Raw genomic sequence first — 17,518 nt, 5'->3', positions numbered from 1 at the left:
TGTCTCGAGCGGGATTCGAACCCACGACGTTCGGCTAAACACGCTGCTGCTCTACCACTTGAGTTATCGTGACTTCGATCCTTCTTATTCGATATCTTCACTAAAACTCTTCGGGGCCATTTCATTTGTCGCCGAGAATCGAATAGATTAAACGAAATTTGAAAATTGGCAAAAAGGAGGGACAATTCGTAAGGTAGAGTAGAGATGGGAAGTTGGATCCGAGTGGATCGAAGTCACGATGGCTCAAGTGGTAGAGCAGCGGCGGATTTAGCCGAACGTCGTGGGTTCGAATCACGCTCGTGACGCTGACTTTTTTTTCTAAACCAATACCTTAAATAAAGATTAATTAATTGAAACAAGTTATTTGGTTAATCGGACAACGAAATCTAATGGATTTTTAAATAATGTTGATTACTGTCGGCAGATATTTTGTATTAGTAAAAGATACACTGAAGGATAGGCGGACCAACAATTATCGGTAACGACCAAATTACAATTGATTACATATAATTAACGAAAACTCGGAAGTAAGTAGACACAACGTAGCAGTGTAGCTTAAGTTCAAAAAATAAGCCTGAAGATTTGAAAAAATAGGATAAGTAGTGATATTAGAAAGTTTTAGATCATTTTGACTTGTATGCATTAATACTGCTCAGTATCACCAATTTTTAATAATAAAACTCGTCTTTTGGTATCAAATAATGCAATTATACTGCAATTTATCCTGTGGGAGTTATCCGATATAGGGATAATTATCGATCATGTACTAAAAATAATTTATTATTAAAATATTTGTTTTGCTAAGAATAGCAATATATTTATCATTTACTGAAGAGTCCCACTAGTCCGAATTAATTAACGTTAATACTGAGCCCTGTTCTGATTAGCGAAAATTCGGATCAGCCGAATAATGCAGATACAAGCTGTAAAACAGGTCTGATTAATTAAAGAATGAATGTATCGATTTAGAGGATCAGGTGGTACATACGTATAGTTTGAAAATTAAGCCTGAAAGTTTTACAAAAACTGTCCAAGTGTTGGTTTACACCCAACACCCAAAAGACCTAAACGTTCGGAATTAACCAAACTACAGGTACATCGTAGCAGAACTCACAATTTAACGGTTAAAGTGTGGCATGTGCGGTTTGAAAAAGAATCCTGAAAGTTTGGTAAAAGTTTGACAAGTTAAAACCCAACAACGATGATAGTTGGTCTACATGACCAAAAGATTCGGAAAAACAATCTACAGGCTCATCACCTCGCAGAACTCGAATTTTGGATCAAAACGTAGCTACAGCTGTGCCGTAACATTTCGGGTGGGCGAAACACAATAACAGAAAAAACTATGTTTTACAACGTGAAAAATTAGAAAAAGACGGAAATTCGAATTGGCCGAATAACTCCAGAAACAAGCAGTAAAATGGTTACGGATGGAATGGTTAAAATGGTCAAGGAATGAATATATAAAAATGCCGAGGCACACTTTGGTAAACCAACTGGAAGTTGTGAAAAAGCCGGACAAGAATCATGTCGTTTTGGTTCATTTTAATCTGCTTATTTTGTAGCCTTGCCTTCTCGACATCTTCAGTTTTTGATAATAATTTGAGTTAAAACCACACACTAATGATGGTAACAAGCCGAAAAGCATCTGGCTAGCCATAACATTTGTAGCAAAGTGAAAAATTTACTTTTTGTGAACGAAAATTTTTCAGATTAGTCGGACATTGGGATTAGCCGAATAACTCCAGAAACAAGCACTAAAACTATTTATTAAGGAATATTTAGACATACTGGAGGCACACTTTGAAAAACAAACTGGCAGTTTTGAAAAAGCCGGACAAGAATTATGTCGTTTTGAATCATTTTAATCGGCCTACTTTGCCGCCTTGGCTTCACGACATCTTCAGTTTTTGATAATAATTTTAGATAAAACTAAGCACTAATGATGGTGGCAAGCCGAAATGCATCTGACAAATCAAAACATTTGTAACAAAGTGAAAAATTTACTTTTTGTGAACGGAAACGTTTTCGAATTAGACGGACATTGGGATTAGCCGAATAACTCCAGAAACAAACAGCAAAATTATTTGTTAAGGAATGAATATATAGAAATGCAGGATCAGGTGGTAAACACACTTTGAAAAACAAACAGGAAATTTTGAAAATACCGGACAACAATGATGTCGTTTTGATTCATTTTAATCTGCCTTTGGCGGTGGTTAAGGCTTCAGACATTTTCAGTTTTTGATAATAATTTTAGATAAAACTAAACACTAATGATGGTGACAAGCCGAAAAGAATCTGGAAAGCCATAATATTTGAAACAAAGTGAAAAATTTAGTTTTGTGAACGGAAACGTTTTCGGATTAGATGGACATTGGGATTAGCCGAATAACTCCAGAAACATGTAGTAAAATTGTTTTTTAAGGATTAATCTATAGAAATATCGGATCAGGTGGAAGACATACTTTGAAAAACAAACGAAGTTTCGAAAAAGCCGGACAAGAATCGTTTTGATTGATTTTTATCTGCCTATTTTGCCGCCTTGGCTTCACGACATCTTCAGTTTTTTTAATTAATTATTTTAGTTAAAACTAAACACTAGTGATCGTGACAAGCCGAAAAGCATCTGACAAGCCAAAACATTTGAAACAAAGTGAAAAATTTACTTTCGCATAAACGTTTTCGCATTAGCCGAACAACATCAGAAACAAACAGTAAAACTATTTATTAAGGAATGCATATATAGAAATACAAGATTAGGTGGTAGACACACTTTGAAAAACAAACTCGAAGTTTTGAAAATGACGGACAAGAATTATGCCGTTGTGGTTCATTTTAATCCGCCTATTTTGCAGCCTTGGCTCCTCGACATCTTCAGTTCTTCGTAATGATTTTAGTTCAACCTAAATACAAATGATGGTTGCAAGCCGAAAAGCATCTGACAAGCCAAAACATTTGTAAAGGACCGAACTGCAGGTATCTCATCGCAGACCTCACAATTTAAGGGCAGTAATTTAAGAATGGAACAAAATCGGTTACTGAATATTATTTAGTATAGCGTGATCTAAACACTATTTTATGCGAGTGCGTGTGTCTATGGAAGTTCCCCTTGGTTTCATGTTGCAATACTTAAGAGACACATAAAATAATGAACCGTTTCCGAACCGTTTTCGGATTTTGTCGAAGGACTTTTATTTGAGGAGGGTAACCGGAGGGTGCCAATAGACACCCACGGGAAGGGGGTTGGAAACACAAACAATAATTTCTCTTCGTTTTTCAATTTATTTCACTTGAGATTTATTATATCTAATTGAGAAACGAGGAGTGCTCACGTGTCAACCGGGCGAACGGCGAACGATGGTGAGTCATTATTCCACCGTGGGATTCTGGGCGGAACAATGCATTTAATCCGGCTGGCACGCCGCATGGAGAGTCCCTTATGTCTTATGTTTGTTTGTGTGCAGCTTATGTGGGCCGTTAGACGTTGCAACAATCGTTTAATGGGGTTTCGTAACGGCCATGCCACTAATAGTTTCCATCCATTGGTAGGAATTCTATCGGGGAAGCATCTCATCGAAACGATCATCATGAATATGAAGCATAATGAATCTACGCGTTGCATTCAAAGTAGCTATTTATGAGTAATCTCTGCAACTTTCGAGAATAATTATTGCATTGAGTCTAATGAAAACGGAAAGAAAAAAAACCTTAATATTGCTATCTAAAACATCCTCTTTCAGTTGCCTATTAATTTAAAACAGAAGAGGAATCGTGATTCAAAACGTAAGGATAAAAATAAACATATATACATAAATATAAACATACAATTGCTAAAGCAATAGTTATCCTATTAATTACTTTTGTCAGTTTTAGAGCCACCAAATTACCTCTCATGGCTTTTCTTGTCCTGTCTTCTCGCGTTTAAACCCTAGTAATCTATTTTGCAGTTTCTCCAGCCAAGATCAGACCAATTAGGACGATAACCGATTCCCTCTTTCCTTCTGTAGCCAACTTCTCCGTACCTCAGGTTCTGAATAGGATAAAATGACACAAATAACAAACATGAATACAAATAAAAACAGAAACCGGATAAAACATTCTAGCCTGGTTAGCATTCACACAATCCCAGATTATTCAATTTTTCTCGAGGCATGCCATTCCGTTCGAGCTAATAAACAACAACATGCACACACAACCTGCGTTTACACTACTCCAGAGCATTCGATATTCCTGAGAGTAATATTCACGCCTCACAACCTCCATTCACGCAAATAAATTACGTTCACACACTAGCCTGGGCGCACATTGCCCCAGAGTACTCAACATTCCTCGGCAGGCTTGGGAAAGAAAGCAATTCACGCTAATAAATTACATTCACATACCATACTTAAATCGCAAGCGCTTTAATTTAGAGTACTAAATATTCCTTGGGTAATTGAGAAAGGAGTCGATTCACGCTAATAAATTATTAAATCAATCAATAAAAATGTTTAGCGGTCATGGGATTCGGGGGATCTTGGGTTCAAATCCCGCAAGTGACACTGGGTTTTTCATCTCAACCAAGACCTTAGATATAAAGAATAATTAACTGGACTAGTAAATTACATTCTTGGACAATATTTAATTCCACTACTGGACTTATGCCCTACAATAATCGATAATCCTCGGGTAATGGCGGATGAGCCGTTCCATTCAAGCTAAAATTACTTTCACACGCCATACTTAATGTAGTACCGGAATAGTACGGAGTACCGCTCCAGAGTACTAAATATCCCTTGGGTAAGATTGGGAAGATTCACACGCCATACATAATTCACACTTCCCCCGAGTACTCGATATTTTCCGAGGTAATCTGGAAAATATGACATTCACGCTAATAAATACACTCGTTTCAATATTTTCAACACATTTCACATACATGAAAATACAAAAGTCTGTATACATAATATTTATGCGATCTGTGGCTGCTGTTGCGCACAGATACCGTACTTCTTTCTTTGCGGACATACAATTAGTTCTTTGCGGTCTGTTATTATGTGCACTATCAACTCCACATTACAAGCACTTGCGAGTTTTCACCCCTGTTAGAAGGTGTCCGTGTGTGATCTTTGTATGACCTATGCGCAGCATTGTATGACCTTTTTCCCTTTTAGACCCAGCCTCTGCAGGCCAGGGACCAATGTCTTTTAAATTGGACTATTTCGGCCCAGCGAGTTCTCAATTTATTTTTTATAGCGTTAGTAATCGTTGATAAATATCTGGACGTACGACGGTCGTCTCGTCAATGCTAATTTTGCTCGTCTGTTTCTTCGTTCCCGGTTTTATCAATGTGCCACTATGACCTTCCCACTAATATCGATCCATTTCAATTGCTCGTATATTTCTCTGATTAATGGGTTAGTTAATATACTATTGATTATGGTCTTTTTAAGCTTTTCAAGCAACATAAAATATCCGGTATTTCCAATTTCAGTATTATTTTTAAAAAATACATACCCAACATAAATCAATATTCATAAAACAGGTTGTACTTTCAGAATAATGTCGCGGTGTGTGCAGAAACGTCAACGAATTTTCCTTGATCATTATCATAAAAGGAGAATCGATGTTTGTAACACCCGCCGGCCAGCATGCGTGTCTACAAAATTGTACTTTGTGCTGTTTTCGTAATTATTTCTTTCTAATAGCGTCATTTTGTGTGTTTAGCTGAATTTGCAAGATTTAAAACAAAATCGTCCTGGTTTCGGTTGGACTGGAGGTGAATAAAAAAGACCGGCCGACTCGGAAAAAGTCTAATGAATAATGAATCAGCACTAAAACCGTAACGTTTCTGTCGTATCAGACTTTTACGGTCAATAATTTCAAAGGTGGGGAGGAGGCTAAAGACAATAACTGTTAAATTTTTGACTTGTTCGAAAAATGTCTGTTGAAGAAGAAAACAACAAATACTTTATAAAAACTTCAGAATTCAATAAGCAAGAGGATAAATCATGTTCGCATAATGTTTTAGGAGCATTATATAATTTTATAATCGGGAGTAATGGATCTTGGAGGGGTTAGAGCATGTAATCAGGGGGATTTCGCTTGGTTAAAGGCCGTAGCATGTTAAATCTTCATGACCGAGCTACTAATTCTTTGAAATTATTGCCTCCCCCGGGGGAAACCGGAAAGATATCAGATTTATTTGATAGAAAAACTGAATTGGCTCAACAACGGGACACATCTCACAATAAAAAAAGCCTTGTTAATAGAAAGCAGTAGAACAAAACAGTCGGAATAAAGACGAAGGATATTGTTCGTCATTTTTTAATGCCTAATCGAACAGGGATTTCCCTAAAGTTCAGCTTCCCTTTGAGCTTTGGGGATTGATCGTTACAGTTATAAAAATTCAAACACGAAGCTTTTACTGGCTCTGCCTTGTTTCGTTTAAAGTTCACTGAGTATTCCGCAATATTTTTTTAAATAGTATCCAGCTTTCGTTAAGTCCGTCGCAAGGCAAAACCATCTATTGAACTCAACATAAACCTACATGTCAATAATATCAAGTGTTTTTCTTTATTTCTTAAATAGATAAATAGATTTTTAATGTCGTATGTCACTATTTAAGTGGGAAATGACAAAACAGATATCACATATTTTTGGATGTTTTTAAAGAAAAAATTATCAAGCAAGGAAGGATTCCGAAACCAACTAAACTTGGTTCATGTGAGCTTAATTTGTTTAGTTTAAAGTTCACTGAGTATTTCACAATATTTTTTAAAATAGTATCGAGCTTTCGAGAAGTCCGGCGCAAGGCAAAACCATTCTATTGGACTCGACATAAACCTGCACGTAAATAAAATCAATTTTTTTTCTTTATTTCTTAAATAGATAAAACATATTAACTAATAATCCATTTATGTTTTAGTGGTCAATTGAAAATGGTAAAAAGAGGGAAAATTCGAACGGTTGTAGGTTGAGATGGAGTGATGGTATCCGAGAAGATCGAATTCACGATAACTCAAGTAGTAGAGCAGCGGAGTATTGAGCGAAGGTCGTGGGTTCGAATCCCGCTCGTAACTTTGAGTTTTTAATCTCAACCAAGACCTTAGATAAAAAGAATAATTAATTGAAAGAAATATTAAATAATAAAATTAGTTGTTTTTAATGTCGTGTGTGGCTATTTAGGTGGGAAATGACAAAAACAGATATGACTTATTTTTGGATTTTTTAAAGAAAAAGTTGTTTATCAAGCAAGGAAGGAATCCAAAACCAACTAAACTTGTTTCATTTGAGCTTAATTTATTTAGTTAGTTCGCTGAGTATTTCACTTTTTTTAAAATAGTATCGAGCTTTCATGAAGTCCGTCGCAAGGCAATACCAGTCTATTGAACTCAACATAAACCTGCATGTCATCAATTTTTTTTTTCGTTATTTCTTAAATAGATAAAACATATTAACAATCAATTTATGTTTCAGTGGTCAATTGAAAATGGCAAAAAAGAGGGAAAATTCGAACGGTTGTAGGTTGAGATGGAGAGTTGGTGTTCGAGAGGATCGAAGTCAGAAATTCATGTGGTTTTAGAGCAGCGGCGTATTGAGCCTTGGGTTCGAATCCCGCTCGTGACACTGACTTTTTATCTCAACCAAGACCTTACATAAAAAGAATAATTAATTGAATGATATTATTTGGTCCATCGGACCACGAAATCTAATGAATATTAAATAGTGAAATTATTTGTTTTTAATGTCGTACGTGACTATTTAGGTGGGAAATGACTTTTTAAAGAAAAAAATTGTTTATCAAGCAAGGTAGGAATCCGAAACCACCTAAGCTTGGTTCATTTGAGCTTAATTGTACGACAAAAGCATAAAACAACCAATTCACAATAACTGTAAGAAATAATGGTGAGACAACTTAGTTCAATGATGTGCAATCTATTTATTTCGTCAGTTTATGAGAAAAAACCGTAAAACTATTTTAAGTTTGTTAGTTAATGAATAGTGTAACTTATATTCACTCTATGCTTGGGTGAAGAGCTGGCTTTCATTAGGCTCCTCCCCGTGCGACAAAATCATTGCCACCTGGTCCTCGTTAGAAGGAAAAGGATGACGTTGAAGAAACGTGGAGAAGATAAAGAAGGTAAACACGTGTTGAAAGGCAATTTGAACTAGGGAAGTGTCAAATGCCTCGAGTTTAATTACTGTCGACACTTAGAAGCTTGTCTTCTGAAACCCATCATCCACAGAGGCTATTTTTCACCCGTCAAACGGGCCAGGCCGGATGAACCAATAACCCGGGGAAGATAGCTTTATATTTTGAAAGAATGAGGTCGGCCTGATCAGATAAACAGCGTGTGAATGCAGGGATGCGAGGGTTGTACCGAGGACGGCTGACTACTAAAACCAACATTCCACGAGGACGGGGGGACAGATGCACACGTCGTTTCAGCACTTCCCTTACTTCTACCCTCATCAGTACAAATATCCGTCGAACTTTTACATTTATTCTTATCGGATGAAAATATATGGGCGGTGTTGTTGAAGTATAATTTGGATTTTATTTCGAATTGTAGGAATCGGGTTTTATACTATTGGTTATGCTTCCCACCAAGTTAACATGAAATAACATAGCGGTGCTTTAATAATGTTGCAAAACCTATTAATTAATTGAAATTCATCAGTCATTTAAGTTACATTACATCAATCTTTTTACGAAAAAAAAATAAAAAAGAACTTTCTACTAAAACAAAAGTAGCAGTAAAATTAAATTTGGCTCGCTTCAGCTGGTTTCTCGACCTTAATAAAGGTTACACTACAAGGATGTGCTTTCATTTTATGCTGTCCATTACCGTTGGCACTCCAAGATCGTGATGCTGCGTTGCGGATATGGCACTACTCCTATTTTTGCAATTAGCATCAATTCAAACATCTTACTCACGGATCGATAATACACCTCAAAACGTTTTCGCCCAAATTTCGCCATTTTGTTAATACCAATGCTGGTAAAAAGTAAACACATTCACGGCATATTTTCTAGTTATAGCACGGTTACAGAACAGAGTTGATGAATTGTGGTCAAAAAACACGTGTTCCTCGTTATCTAAAATTTAGGATCGAAGTTTTACTTTCCATACACGTCAGAATTTATATCCGACCGTACTCCGCCCCGTAAATTTAAAATAGATTAAACAATGTTATTATAACAAATGACCCCTCAGAAAGTAGAAAATTACAGTTTGCTATCATTTAACGTTTCGAATGAAAAAAAATGTAAAGGAAGGTGCACGATCATCACAGAAGTTGATAACACAGGTGACCCTTACTATTTTCATTGATCCTTCTCACGCCACGAATGAATGTAAAATCGATATTTTTAATTGTGATTATCCCCCCCCGCCATTATTACTTCCAGCGATGGAAATATTTAATTTCTACAGTTTGTACGTCGTCCCTCACGAACTACATTAAACTACAAATGATTTTTTTTTAAAAATGAAAATAAGAATAATCTTATCACCAGACAAATTATTCTTGTTTGTCATTGTAAATAATAAAAAAAAAAACTCACAGTATACGTCTGACGTCTTTCCATCAGATATATAAATAACAAAAACAATACAGATACCATTTTTTTCTTTTTAATTAAAATAACATTACTCTTAAAAATTTTAAAATATACTTTTGCCTTTATAAATTGACAATAATTATTAGTAAATTCCCGAACCAAAGAATACTTCAATCCTTCTCTACATTCGTTTCATTACCCTTGTCCAATCTTTACCATTTAAAATATTTAACAATCTCATTAAAAGTTAATTCACCCCTTTCGAAGTATCTGACACAGAAATGTACTAAAATGGGACAAATAGCAGCTTCTATTCCGTTACTTCATGAGCAAAGTTAGATTTGATGATATATTTATTTTAATACAACGCTCCTATGACTTTAAATCAGCAGTTTATTACATTTGAATAAATTATTAGTATGTATGAACATAATATCCAAACCTAAAAGCTTATAAACGGTATAGCTTGTACTTTAATCGTCGTTACTTTATCGTAAGATCTTAACAGATATGACTTATTTTTGGATTTTTTAAAAGAAAAAATTGTTTATCAAGCAAGGAAGGAATCCGAAACCAACTAAACTTGGTTCATTTGACCTTAATTTGTTCGTTTTAAGTTCACTGAGTATTTCACAATATTTTTAAATGGTATCGAGCTGTCATGAAGTCCGTCGCAAGGCAAAGCCAGTCTATTGAAATCAACAAAAACGTGCATGTCAATAAAATCAATTTTTTTCTTTATTCCTTAAATAGATAAAACGTATTAAATAATTAATCTTTATGTATGATATTGGTTGAGATAAAAAAGTCAGTGTCACAAGCGGGATTCGAACCCACGACCCTCGGCTAAATGCGACGCTGCTCTACCACTTGAGCTATCGTGACTTTGATCCACTAGGACACCAACTTCCCATCTCAACCCAACCTTTCGAATTTTCCCTTCTTTTTTTGCCATTTTTCAAATGTTGTGTAATTTATTCTATTCTCGGCGACAAATGAAACGGCCACGGAGAGCTTTAGTGAAGATATACTTAATTGTACTCATCATCATCACTTGAAGTTATTAAGGGTAACATATCCTGGTTCAGATCCTGGAATTCTCTTGCGGAGAGGTATAATGTGGCTCGGTTCTCTTTGGATAATTTTGCAGCGTGGTCTGAAATGTTTTCCAATCTTCTTCATATTATGGGGGCTCGTCATCGAGAGAGTTGTATTTCTCGTGCCGTGGACTCAAATAGATTCCAACTCTACAAGGAGTTGAATCATTCCCTAACTCCTTGCAATGTTTTTTCTGCTCCATCAAATGATGTTCCGTTCTCTTTTTTCCGCTGGTGGTTTAAAATTCGAGGGGAGTTGTTGTTCCTGAATTTCAGGCCTTGGGTTGGGAGTACTCCTGCCACTGCAGTGTGCTCTCTATGCAACTCAGGTGATCGTGAGGATGCATTTCATTTTCTCGCTAGATGCTCGGTCCTGAACGAATTGAGGTATCTGTATGTGGGTAGGGGTTTTCTGACGAGGGAAGAGCTCATAGCCCTTCTGAACGGCTCCGATTGCGGGGGTCTTGTTGATTTTGCTCGGAAAGCCTGGTTTTACAGGTATGAATACATTGGAATGTAGGGAATTAATGTTCTTTTCGTCTTATTTTGTTTCTTTTTTCTTTTTTGTTTGTCTTTTTATTTTTATTTTTTATTTTTATTTTTTTATTTTTTTGTTCTGTTTGTCTTAATACATATAATTTCTAGTTTGTGGGCTTCTAAATGCGAATTCTGTTGGCCTGTGGGGGACCCTATGTAAGTTAGAATCCTTTTGTTCTTTGGAATGTCATTTTTATTATTTTCAAAGTTTATCGCAATACAACCTTGTAATTTGAAAATCTTGTAAATAATTGTAACCTCTGAAGTTGATATTTTAAATTCTCCTTTTCTCATAATTATATAATTATGCATATTCTTGGGATAGTAATGCACTCCGAACTCTGGCTGACGGTTTTAATACCATGCCATAATAATACTGTTTTTTATTTTTAACTTTATATTTTTTCATTTTGTAAATAAAGTATATATATCTATCTATCTACTTAGTTGTACATATTAAATCCATTCCATTTCGTGGTCTGATTGACAAAATAACATCTTTCAATTAATTAATTAATAATCTTTACGTAAGATATTGGTTGAGATGAAAAAGTCATGTCTCGAGCGGGATTCGAACCCACGACCTTCGGCTAAATCCGCCGCTCCTCTACTTCTTGAGCTATCGTGACTTCGATCCACTCGGACACCAACTTCCCACCTCAACCCAACCTTTCGAGTTTTCTCTCCTTTTTGCCATTTTTCAAATTTCGTGTAATCTATTCCATTCTCGGCGACAAATGAAATGGCCACGGAGAGTTTTAGTGATGATAAACTTCATTTTACTTGTTAAATCCATTAGATTTCGTGGATCGAAGTCACGATAGCTCAAGTGGTAGAGCAGCGGCGTATTTAGCCGGAGGTCGTGGGTTCGAATCACGTTCATAACACCGACTTTTTTATCTCAACCAATACCTTACATAATTATTAATTAATTGAAAGACCTTATTGGTCAATCGGACCACGAAATCTAATGGGTTTGTACGACCGTTGGAAAGCTATATCGTCCTTCTTTTAGCATATGTCTACAGGGTTTGAATTTTAGGCCATTATAAATGAGGAAATTTAGTTCAAATAAACAAAACACCTCAAAATCTTTCTTTGATATCCCCGGTTCTAATTTATGTGATTGGATATGTGACGATGATTAACCGAAGATCATCACTTTTCCAAATAATTTACACCAATATGCTTAATACCCTTAGAAGCTCGTTTTCCGCCTTTATATATTGATAATAAGGACTGGTAGACTACAATATGAATAATAGAGGGTCTTTAACCCTCCTCCTCATCTTATATATGCGTGGGTGAATGTATAAATATTACTACCGGCAGGAGATGATTTTATGCCCGTTGGGCATACGCCGAGGTGTGGTTTGTATAATTGAAACACCGGGAGTAACGAAATTTGTCGTTTCGGTAGAATAACACAAAATGGAATCATTCTGAGGCGACAAAAAAATAATAAAAATAATTGTTTTTGCCCGTGGAAGCTTTACAATTTCACCCATAATTGTGTTTTTCCCAAATTGCAAATGATGCGGAATATTAATTTTGAACGAGTATCTATTGGGTTTTAAGAGTAGGAGTAAACATGTCTTTAGGGGAGTCACATAAATATACCGGACACGTCTTTCTTGCTCACTTCGTAATTATATTTGGTGTAGCTCCGACAGAGAGAGAAAGAAAGAGAGAAAACAGGTTGGGGTCGGCTGTATCAATCCTCCCTCTCAATGTGTAGAATAGCATACGGTTGATTTTCCACGACACAACTTCCAAAATATAACGCCCAATATAATAAAAACATCCATGAACAATTTCTACTTATTGTTACTGCTTTTAGTAAACTTTCAGTTTGTTACGTGTAAAAATGCAATTCTACGGACATTTAAAAAATGTGATACTCTGTGTATAAATTATACATTTTTTGGCGCAACGACTTTACCAGAGTTGAAAATGCTACGTCAATTCTTAGATGAAGCACCATGACGTAACGTTTGAATAAAACCCATGGTAAAAAACAAACCTCTAACCAATAATACTAACTTTTCGTGGTCCACTTGAATAATTAATATCTTTCAATTAAATAAGGTTTTTAGTTGAGATAAAAAAGTCAGTGTCACGAGCGGGATTCGAACCCACGACCTTCGGCTAGATTCGCCGCTTCTGTGCCACTTGATCTATCGTGAGTAGAGTATCGGCTAATCTAGCCGAAGGTCATGGGTTGCAATCCCGCTCGTGACACTGATTTTTTTATCTCAACTAAAAACCTTAATTAATTGAAAAATAATACTAACATTTGTCGCCGAGAATCGAATCCTGATTACACATTTGAAAAATGGCAAAAAAGAGGGAAAATTCGAAAGGTAGGTTGAGCTGAGGAGTTGGTGTCCGAGAGTATCAAAGTTATGATGGCTCTAGCGGTTAGAGCAGCGAAGTATTAAGTCGAAGGTCGTGGGTTCGAATCCCACTCGTGACATTAAGTTTTTCATCTCAACCAAGACCTTACATAAATGATTATTCGGAAATCGTGATATGCGGTCTGGTGTGATGTAGGTTTCAGAAAAACATTTGCTTTATCGTGCCAACGTTTCGATCTTTATGGAGATCATCTTCAGGGCCTGGGATTTACAAGCATTGTTTAAATTCAACAAATATATGTAGGATGTGGAAAAAAATGAATTTATACAATGCAAAAAATATTTTTTATATTCAATCAAAGTATTTCCATTTGTTAAATATAAACAATGTTTGTAAATCCCGGGCCCTGAAGATGATCTCAATAAAGATCGAAACGTGGGCAAGATAAAGCAAATGTTTTTCTGAAACCTACATCAAACCAGACCGCATCTCATGATTTCCGAATAATCATCGAGTAACGCTAATCACCACACCTTACATAAAGATGAATTAATTATTAATATAACTGAAGAAATGTAATTATTTCCGATTCTAGACATCCTAACGGCCTAGATCACTGAATTTGTCTTTATAAAAGATTTGGTTTATTGTAACTTTCTATACTCAGTAGACGTTCTTTATCTATCTAAATTGTGATTCACTTCTGAGAAGAGCGATTGGAAAAAAAAACAGTATGAAGAAGATAGCACATGAAATTTGTGCAATTGGCCGTGAATGGTTTTGCAAGGAACGACAATTTTGAAACGTTTCAATGGGTTTAAATCATATTGAAGATGATGTATTGCACCAGATTGGAAGCAGGGTTCGTGTTCTGCTACTCCCGGATATTGGCCTCGAGGCCGGGGTAGGCTGCCATCGAAAGCCTTCTTTGAAAAGCCGTTGTCTTGAATATAGCTGCGAAGATTAAATCATTATGATTTGTCAGAGGCACCAAGCTAGAGCGGTCGATATCTGAACCAATTCGCTCCAAACATCAAAAGATTTCACTGAAGAAAAATGATGAAAAGTGAGCACGTTTGAAAAAGAAAAAAAATCCAATCAACCGAAAGCTGCGACTAACCCAGGATCGTTTAGGGAAAAACGATTATGTTTGGCGTTTAGTAAAACTGTGAATGTGTTTTGCACTTTGAATTTGTTCCAAATGGCACGATAGAGTTTAAAAAGCGAATTACCCTTTGATCAATCGGTATCAAGCCAAGCTGCAACACAACTACGTTCTTGCATTTCGTTAAATAGCAGAAATTGAAAAGGTCAACCTGATTTAACATTCCTGTCTTCTACCGGGTTAAACTAACATAACCTATTTAATGAAGGAAGTACGAATCGACCGTCAGGATATCACCAGTAAGTTAGAGATCAGGGATGCGGTCATCAAAACAAGTAAGTTTTTCACCTTATGCCAAGCTTCCAACCTTTATTGAGTTCTTCATCATGTCTTCATCATGATGAACAACAATACATATATATATGTAACCAAATGAGAAGTAACCAATTGTGGTCATAGACACAGAATGACACAACCCAGAAGGAAGTAAATTAGACAACAAAGATTATTGATATCACTGCTCAAGTTTAGTAAATTAACATCAGATTTAATATAATATTTCTTTTAACAATCTTCTGTCCAAGATTTTCTCCTTGTCAACCACATCCATATCATCGAAGTATATTTCATGATTGGTATCACGATGATGCATTGACAAAGCTGTTCCTGGCATTAGTGTTGTCAGAACAATCTGTGCTGTGTCAACCTGGCATGCAAGTATTGTTTGGTCTGACCATAGTAAACCAAGTACCATAGTAAATTACCTATTTGATGCTTCAATCAGACCAAAATGTGTTTTCAGCATTTGGAAATTTACAGAAATCATGATACAAAACACGTCAACGAGGTCAAATCATATCGGCTATAACCGAGACGATCTAGTTTTTCGAAAAGTTATTACTAAAATGAACAAAATCCATAGTAGAAAAAAAATGATCATAGACCAATTTCCATTCTGATGAAAACAGTCAACAGAGGACCAAATACACAAATAATGTAATAGAAAAAGAACACCATCTTCCTTGTTGTTTGACAAGGTACATAGTAGGTATACCACTTTACATCCTATACGCCACTTCCCAGTGATTTAACGAAAAAGTGTAGCGTAAACATTGCAACACACCGATGTAATTTAAAAAATCACACGATCTTCCTCGTTTCTCAGGCGAGGCAGAGGGGTTTATCAATAAACAAAGAGAAGCTACAAAAGAAGATTTAGATATTACCAATTCCTACCAAACTGACAAAACATTTTAGATTCAAACAAGAAGAACAATATTCAAGAATAAAAAAAATTAATGCCGAAGTGCCCCAATGGAGCATACAAGGTCCAATACTTTACCTGCTATATGCCAGTGATTTAACGAAAATGGGTGGTGTAAAAATTGCCACATATGGATGTAATTAAAAAACCCACGATCTTCCTTGATATTTCTCAGGCTTTTAGCAAGGTTTGGGGTGAAGGCATCAATAAACAAAAAGATTCAACAAAAGAAGTGTGTAAATATTACCAGTTCCCAACTAACTGACAGATATTTTATAGTCAAACAAGCACATCAAAAAATAAATGCCGGAGTGCCCCAAGGGAGCATACTACGTCCAATACTTTACTTGCTATATGCCAGTGATTTAACGAAAATGGATGGCGTAAAAATTGCAACACACGGATGTAATGTAAAAAATCGCACGATCTTCTTGATGTTTTTCAGGCTTTTAGCAAGGTTTGGATCTAAAATCTTTCAAAAGACATACATAAATGGGCGAATGGGCGAAAAAGTGGAGTATCAGGCTCTAGTAGGACCATTAAGTATTTTTTCCAAAATCTTTCAAAAGACATACATAAATGAACAAAAACATGGAGTATCAGGCTCTAGTAGGATTATTAACTAGTTTTCCAAAATCTTTCAAAAGACATACATAAATGGGCGAAAAAGATGGAGTATCAGGCTCTAGTAATTAACCATTTTTCCAAAATCTTTCAAAAGACTTACATAAATGAACAAAAACATGGAGTATCAGGCTCTAGTAGGATTATTAACTAGTTTTCCAAAATCTTTCAAAAGACATACATAAATGGGCGAAAAAGATGGAGTATCAGGCTCTAGTAATTAACCATTTTTCCAAAATCTTTCAAAAGACTTACATAAATGAACAAAAACATGGAGTATCAGGCTCTAGTAGGATTATTAACTAGTTTTCCAAAATCTTTCAAAAGACATACATAAATGGGCGAAAAAGATGGAGTATCAGGCTCTAGTCATTAACCATATTGCCAAAATCTTTCAAAAGACAAACATACATGGACGAAGAAGATGGAATATCACTCTCTAGTAGGACCATTAACCACTTTTCCAAAATCTTTCGAAAGACAAACATAAATAGAGATATAGATGGTGTATGAGGCTCAAGTAATGGGCGAAAAAGATGGAGTATCAGGCTCTAGTAGGACCATTAACTATTATTCCAAAATCTTTCAAAAAGACATACATAAATGGGCGAAAAAGATGATCAGGCTCTATCAGCTTAAATCGGTATAAATTTTACGGATAAAAAATTGGGCCACGGTCTATCTATTTTCTGGAGCTTTTGTAGCATACAGCGATAAAGTTAAATTGGTGCTAAATGGCCCTAGATGCAACACTGAGATGGAAAGATCACTCGAAGAAAAGAAGGACAGAAATAGGTTTAAGGTGTGCACAATTACATCAGCTTGTTATTATATTAAATAAAACATTAATATACAAACCAGTCTTAAAAACTTTAAAATTCAAATGTTGGATTGCACCAAACACAGTAATACCAAAATTATAGAAACACCCCAAAATAAAATGATAACGTGATCAATGCACCTTGGTACTAAGGAATAAGGAC

The 17,518-nt window shown here is 35.7% G+C and overlaps 1 protein-coding gene across 3 annotated transcripts in view; it reads right to left on the bottom strand.

Annotated features, from left to right (window-relative positions):
- The window catches only part of LOC106669393, a 130,100-nt gene that overhangs the window by 62,374 nt on the left and 50,208 nt on the right, over positions 1-17,518 (bottom strand). The window lies entirely within an intron of this gene.

Source organism: Cimex lectularius, unplaced genomic scaffold, assembly GCF_000648675.2.
Source record: "Cimex lectularius strain Harlan isolate CLEC.00 unplaced genomic scaffold, Clec_2.1 scaffold46, whole genome shotgun sequence".
NCBI classification, from domain to species: Eukaryota; Metazoa; Arthropoda; class Insecta; order Hemiptera; family Cimicidae; genus Cimex; species Cimex lectularius.
This window is presented reverse-complemented; position numbering and strand designations above follow the sequence as displayed.